This window comes from Pelophylax lessonae (assembly GCF_965119305.1).
Source record: "Pelophylax lessonae genome assembly, chromosome: 8".
NCBI classification, from domain to species: domain Eukaryota; kingdom Metazoa; phylum Chordata; class Amphibia; order Anura; family Ranidae; genus Pelophylax; species Pelophylax lessonae.
This window is the reverse complement of record NC_138775.1, coordinates 150825651-150833150: the sequence shown is the minus strand read 5'-3', so window position 1 is coordinate 150833150 and position 7500 is coordinate 150825651.

The following is a 7500-nucleotide window of genomic DNA, read 5'->3' as shown; positions in this document are numbered from 1 at the left end:
TCTTTCCACAGCTCCTCCTCCTCTGGGGGTATGATAAAGTTTATACGCATCTTCACCAAAAGCACAAGATGATGTGTCGTCTCCGGATGAGGCTGCAGCGGAGATTTCAGTTTCTGCCTGAGATAGTGGATCTGCAGCGGGCCTGGAGTGATGCCAAAAGGCGCTCACCCAGGCTCCTGCTAAAGGCTGTGGAGCAAATCTCCGGTAAGTAAAAATATACATTACATGTGACCAGATAGGTTACAATTTTTTGGGTAGGTGGACATGTGTTTAGCTATGCAACAACACTAATACCAACACCCCCCCCCCCCCTCCCTCTCGCTCCTACCTTTCCTACCTCCATCAAGTGTCTCTTCACAACCTTTAATACTACTATGTACATTCGTATTTTTTATGTTTTTTTTTTTCTTCTGCTTCTAGCCAAAGCGGACGGACGGCACCCTCTTGTGCTTTTGGTGAAGAAGGGGAGGAGGAGGACGGCCACACTCCAATATGCAGTCAGAGGCAGCGAGCCATTTGAGCAGCTGAAAATTGTGGATCGTAAGTAGAAAATAAAAATGTTAGAAATTTCTAATCTCTAATCACATTTTACAGAGCCCCCTTTACATCGGAGTCTCCAGACTTACTACACTGTAAGAGGGAAGTGTGAAGACTCTGATATAAGGAGAGTTTGGGAACCATTATTTGAGGGGGGAAGCTGGGGACTCTGGTGTAAAAGGGAACTCTGTGTTCCCCAAAGCTCCCCCATACATCTGAGCTTACAGAGACCCTCTTACACTTCCCTTCCTCAGTCCACCACAGTCAAGGGCACAACAAGTCCCACTGCAGAAGGCTACCTGCTTGGACTTGTAATCCTCTCTGTAGGGGAATGAGGAAATACTGCCTGCTATGCTAAGACTTGTAGTGCCCTCTGTTAGGGACTAAGGATTCCTCAGTCCTCAACATTCTAGGGCACTATAAGTCTCAGCATAGTGGGCTGTCATACCTCAGTCCCTCACAGCTCGGGTCAAAAACAACACAGTTAAACATCTAAAGGACAACTCCAAACAAAACTACCAATAATGGACAGAGTCCATATGCTCTATAATGTCAAAGACCCGCTACCACTCACCTTCCACCTCTGGTGCTGTCATTGTGTAGGGCAAAGGGCTCCATCTACACCATGTTTGGCTTTCATGTCAGATAGGCAGGACTTGCTCAGCTCCACTCTCTTCCTTGGCAATTGACTCTGGCGTCATTGTGGATCTTTCCTCCTCTAGAAAACCCCCAGGGGCCCTCTCCTTGTCCCCCAGCCACCCAGGGCCTTCTTCTCCTCCTCCTCCACCAACCATTTTCAGACTCTTCCAACTTCCCTGGGGCTACTCAACCACTTTGCATAGTGGACACAACAAATCTATGACCAGCCTGCAAAATATCAAGTCTGGGCCTGGTTACCTGTATGTTCCGGGTCCAGGGCGGAGCTCTCCTCCCAGAGCAACAACTGATGATAGCAGAGTGAGTTGACCGGCCAGTCACTTCCTACTGGTGCAGGTACACACCTACCGATTCCTCCACATCTTAGGATAACATGATCAGACGGCCAATCCCCAGGCAGAGAAGGAGGAGTAAGTGTCAGCGGACAACAGACACCTGGCAGACGCAGTGAAGGGACTGCAGCACACTGCTGCAACTTTTTGATCCGAGGATTGAAAGCAATCTTTTACTTGGGAGATTTCCCTGACTGCGCCCTTCGAAATGTTGGTGCTCCGCCACTGGCCGCAAGGCCCCTGTAGGTGCGAGGCCTTAGGCGCCCGCTTAATTTGCATGGTGCCCTCCTGTTTTAAAACATGGTCAATGCATCTCATTGGTGTAAGTGCACTTCTATGTTCTGAATTGTAGGGGCATTGAGTATGGTGCTAGCATGATGAGAGGTTACTGCCTATTTGTGTCCATAAATAATATATAATGTTTTTCTTTTATTTTAGAAACCAGTGATCAGGATGTTGCGGCTCAGCCTTCTCAGGCCCCCTGTAAGTAATGTGGATGTGCTGGTGTGTTGTGTATTAGGTCGAACTTGGAGGAATGATTGTTTGTTTTGTTTTCTTTTGTGGTTGATGTAACTTCAGCAAGAGAGGAGCCTCAGGCAGGGCCGAGTCGCCTGGATCCGGGCCAGGAACAAACTGTTGGCCAAGAAGAGGCCAATTGGTCCGACTCGGATGAGGACCTGGGCTCTCCTCAAAGGGGAAGTAAGTATTCTACATGTGTTTGTGTGTTCAATGTGTCCTGGTAAATATAAGGGCTGTAATATATATATTTTGACATTGGGGTTTTGTAGCAGCTGACATTGAGGATGTTTGTTGTGGAGGACTGGGGAAGAGGGGCCACTGCTTACCCAGTCCACTGTAACTACTACCTTCAATGTTTCCAGACTACTTTCTGTGTGCCTTTATCAAATAGCTTTTGTTCAAGGATTGTATTTGTGTCTTTGTGTTTCTAGGAGATACAACGCCATCCCCCCATGAAGGGACACCATCCCCCCATGTAGGGTCTCCCCCATCCTCCCCCACTCCAGGCTCCCCTGAACTAGTCTGTAAGTACCTAAAATTAGATTCTCACATGAATTGTGTGTGCTAGGATGATGTGTATCTAGGATAATCTAAGTTGGAGTCAAAGCAAGTGTAGTTTTGCTATATGTGACAGGAAGGTTGGTCATGAAACACTCTTGCTTAACCTTCATGTTTGAAAGGTGGTTTTGGGGAGCTTTACAGGACATGTTATCTTTTGTAAGTTATCTCAAGCCACCCTATTCTAAATTGGTGTTAGTTTCTCTACATTGGAAATGGTGTGCTTTGTACTTGTAAATTTTTAGGGGACATTGTAATTTAATCATGTCCTGATTTAGTCAACACTGAAAATGTGTGTTTGTCAATCTTTCATAAATACTCTTCCTCGGTAATGTACCACATTCCAGTTCACAATTTGTGTTCTTTTTGTGCAGTTTCTCCAGAGCCAGCCACGCCATCCACTTCAGGGGCCCCAAAAAAACCTGATGATGGTAAGTTGTGTGCTTTTCCAGTAATGTGTCTACTTAGTAAGTGGAGAAATGCTAACTGTGTATGTCCCCGCTCAGGCTTCAAGTTGTTCTAAAGGCAGCGGGTTCTTTATGTGAATGCATTCTATGCATTAGTATTCCAAGTGATAGGTGTGCATATTCCCCCTAAGACTTACTGGGACCATTTTTTACGGTCCAAATTTTTGCACTAATACTTGTCTGGAACAGACTCCCCCTCCTCCTTAACTGAGGTGACAGCATGCCAATATTGCCTCCTGATGCTGTCACTCCTAATCATTGAGACCATTGGAAGGGAGGGGGGCAAGGCTGGCTCACAGCCTAGTGCCTGAACAGGCACAGGGTGCTTGGCTTCATCTCATGTGCCTCCATAGCAAGCTGCCTGCTGTGGGGTCAAACAACAGGAGGGAGGTGCCTAGAGGTGTGTACAGGGGCCATGTAAAAAGGAGGATTGTTATTTCTCTTGTCCCCAAAAACCTAGAGAGTGTAAGTCTAACCTGATTAGTTTTCCGCAGCCCTCCCAAAATGATATGTTTCCAACACTTAGAACAGGCAGGGCTGAGGCACCAAAAACATCAGAAAAACACAATCAGCACAAAAGCAGGGAGTACGTATCCTTAACGCTACAAGCTTCACCCAGAAGAATGACGCTTGCACTGTACAAATCTGCATCACCACCATATCAATGTCTAAATAAAACTTTCAGGGAAATGTGGAGGGGTAATGAGTGGGTGTTAGAGCGTTTTCATGACTGCGTAACCTACAGTTAGCGTGAGTCCATTTGTTGATAAACTTTTTCTTCTCTCTTAACACAGCTGGGATGGCGGAAAGGAGATCAGGGGAGCAGACACATCTGCTCCGTCCAGAACTGGCCCTCAAAATTCCTAAGGGTGAGTCTCTACTATGTGTCAGGTTCAATCTATAGACAGTAAGAGGGAGAGAGAACGCTCCACAGATTCCAATGGTGATAGAGATAAATGTGTGCACATGTATCGTGTTGACCAATTGAACCCAAAACACCTTACATTCTTCAAAATGATTGCTTGTGTTTACATGCAGAAAAGCATTTTACTTAGCTTTGGTGGAACTGCTACTAACATTCCAAGCCATCTTATGTAACCTTTTGAACAATTTGCTGTGAAAGTTTGAGTTTAAGGTTTACAACAGCAATTTAGCATATTTGCTTCAGAGTGTTGATAAAAGCCAACCAATAGACTCCTAAGCATATTTGTTGAGGCACATTAATTACAATCCTTGTTTGGATCATTTTGCCTAAAACTAATTGTCATGTTTTTTTCTACCCAGGGCACACCCACCTCACCTACGAGGTCCTCCTGGATTATATGAGGTGGTGCGGAGACCGAATTCTATATTTGGAACACCTTTGTGGCGTGGATCCAGACCCTAAGGAGCCATTCGTTAGGAATGTCACACCTTTAAAAAGATCCTAGTATTTTTTTTTTGTGGTTTGTTTACTTATGTTGCACGTTGCAACACAAAGAAATGTCACATTTGTAATTGTTGCCCATTATAAACAAAAATCTAACAAAAAAATCAAAAACAGTTTAAAAAAAAACCCTTTTTTTGGGACCCAAAAAAAAAAAAAAAAAAAAGCCTTGTTTTTGGCAACCAAAAAAAATATAAAAATTTATAAAAAACCCTTTTTTTGGGGACCCAAAAAAAACAAAAAACAAAAAAAGCCTTGTTTTTGGCAACCAAAAAAAATATAAAAAATTTATAAAAAACCCTTTTTTTGGGGACCCAAAAAAAAAAAAAAAACAAAAAAAGCCTTGTTTTTGGCAACCAAAAAAAATATAAAAATTTATAAAAAACCCTTTTTTTGGGAACCAAAAAAACCAAAAAAAAAAAAAAAAAGCCTTGTTTTTGGCAACCAAAAAAAAATGTTTACAAAAAAGCCTTGTTGTTTTTATGGCAACGGACAAAACCAAAAATGTTTACAAAAAAGCCTTGTTGTTTTTATGGCAACGGACAAAACCAAAAATGTTTACAAAAAAGCCTTGTTGTTTTTGGTAACAAACTAAACCAAAAATGTTTACAAAAAAGCCTTGTTGTTTTTATGGCAACGGACAAAACCACAAATGTTTACAAATAAGCCTTGTTGTTTTTATGGCAACGGACAAAACCAAAAATGTTTACAAAAAAGCCTTGTTGTTTTTATGGCAACGGACAAAACCAAAAATGTTTACAAAAAAGCCTTGTTGTTTTTGGTAACAAACTAAACCAAAAATGTTTACAAAAAAGCCTTGTTGTTTTTATGGCAACGGACAAAACCACAAATGTTTACAAATAAGCCTTGTTGTTTTTATGGCAACGGACAAAACCAAAAATGTTTACAAAAAAGCCTTGTTGTTTTTATGGCAACGGACAAAACCAAAAATGTTTACAAAAAAGCCTTGTTGTTTTTGGTAACAAACTAAACCAAAAATGTTTACAAAAAAGCCTTGTTGTTTTTATGGCAACGGACAAAACCACAAATGTTTACAAATAAGCCTTGTTGTTTTTATGGCAACGGACAAAACCAAAAATGTTTACAAAAAAGCCTTGTTGTTTTTATGGCAACGGACAAAACCAAAAATGTTTACAAAAAGCCTTGTTGTTTTTATGGCAACCGACAAAACCAAAAATGTTTACAAAAAAGCCTTGTTGTTTTTATGGCAACGGACAAAACCAAAAATGTTTACAAAAAAGCCTTGTTGTTTTTATGGCAACGGACAAAACCAAAAAATGTTTACAAAAATGAATTGTTTTTGTGAAAACCTTCCAAAAAATGATGTCAAAACATAAAAAATGTTTAAAATGTTTATCTAAATTAAATTTAAGTATGTTGCTCTTTGCAACACAAATGTTACATTGGCAATTTAGTTCATTCTATTATATATTGTAATATATTTTTTGTACGCTACAGTTGGTAGACACCCACATGTGTTATTAAAACATTTATTTTATTACCCAAGTTTTCTTTTTGGTGTACACATCGAATGTCTTTTGTGTTGTATTTGTTTACTTGAGTGGTGTGGTCTGTAATTGTTAGTATGTTGGCTTTGGTTTATGTTAGCCTTGAGACTTGTTTTGAAGCTACATTTGAAGGGAGACCTTTTCTTGGGTCGTTATGTGAACATTGAGTTATCTAAATTTACATGAAATCATATGTTTGGAGATCGAGAAGCACGTGTGTATAAATGCCTACATTAACCAGGGCCATTACTTGGCCACCAACACTCCTAAAAAACCAAAGAGCAAACACAAACTAATCATTTTGCATAAAATTTTATTTCATCCCCAAAAAAAGCACTATAAGAAATCATATTGTGCCACCCTCAAATTTAAAAAAAAAATGGCCCCACAAATTGGCCAATGTAACAATCATTAACAAAACCAAAAAAAAAAAAAAAAAAGAAATTAAGTTGGTGGTGGTGGTGGTGACTGAAGCAGTGTGGTGAGCAATGGAAAGGTTCCTGCCATCAAATGGTGGGCCAATAGTCCCATCTGCTCTGGGGTTAGCCTTAGAGTTCTGGTAAAGTGGCCCATTAGAATCAGATCTTGTGTCTGAGGCTGCTGCTGATGCAGGGTGTTGAACCCTGGAAATGTCCCAGACTGAAGATCTTGTGCCAATAGTCCCATCTGCTCTGTGCTCAGCCTAAGAATAAGAATTTGGGTAACGTGTGCCATTACCATGAGATGGGATCGTTGCTGCTCCAAGGCTATTTGATGCTGCTGGTGGTGCAAGGGTTGTGAAGATGTGTGGGGAGTGGTGGTTGATTGGTTGTTGTGGTCCACGGTGCGGGGGCAAACGACATGTCGCATTGGTGACAAAAAAGAAGAACGGCCTGGGGAGGAGTGAAGTGATAAAGGTGTGGAGGGAATGTAGTCAGGTGGAAGGGGTACTGTGGAACCAGTGCGCATTGAGGTTGTGCAGGAGGATTGCTCATTGAGGGGTGTGGGAGTCCGAACGGAGTGTGAAGTGCTAGGAGTGGCTACAGGAGGAATTGTCCCATCCCCAGCTGCCTGACAAGTGGCCAACACTGGCATTACCCTCCCACTACCACAACCTGCAGTGGCAGGTGAGTGAGATGTTTGGGAGGGCTCTGCCAATGGGGCATCTTCAGATCCAAACAGGCATTGGCGTGTGGCCAGCACCTGAGTGTCAACACTTTGCCGATCCCGTTGATGCTGGTCTGCTAAACTTACCAAGCTGTTACGCATATCCTGTTGAACCTGTAACATATCCTGGTGAACCTGTACCATTGTTGCTACAGATTCCTGTATGAGCCCGAGCAGACGTACTGCCTCAGTAGATTGCTGAGTACGCCTCCTTAACTCATTTTGGACCTGATACTCATCAAGCAGCCTCTCGGCTACATCCAGCATAGATGGACGAAGTTGGGTAGGTGACAATCCCTCTGCATCTAAGGCTACCTGAAAGCAGAAGA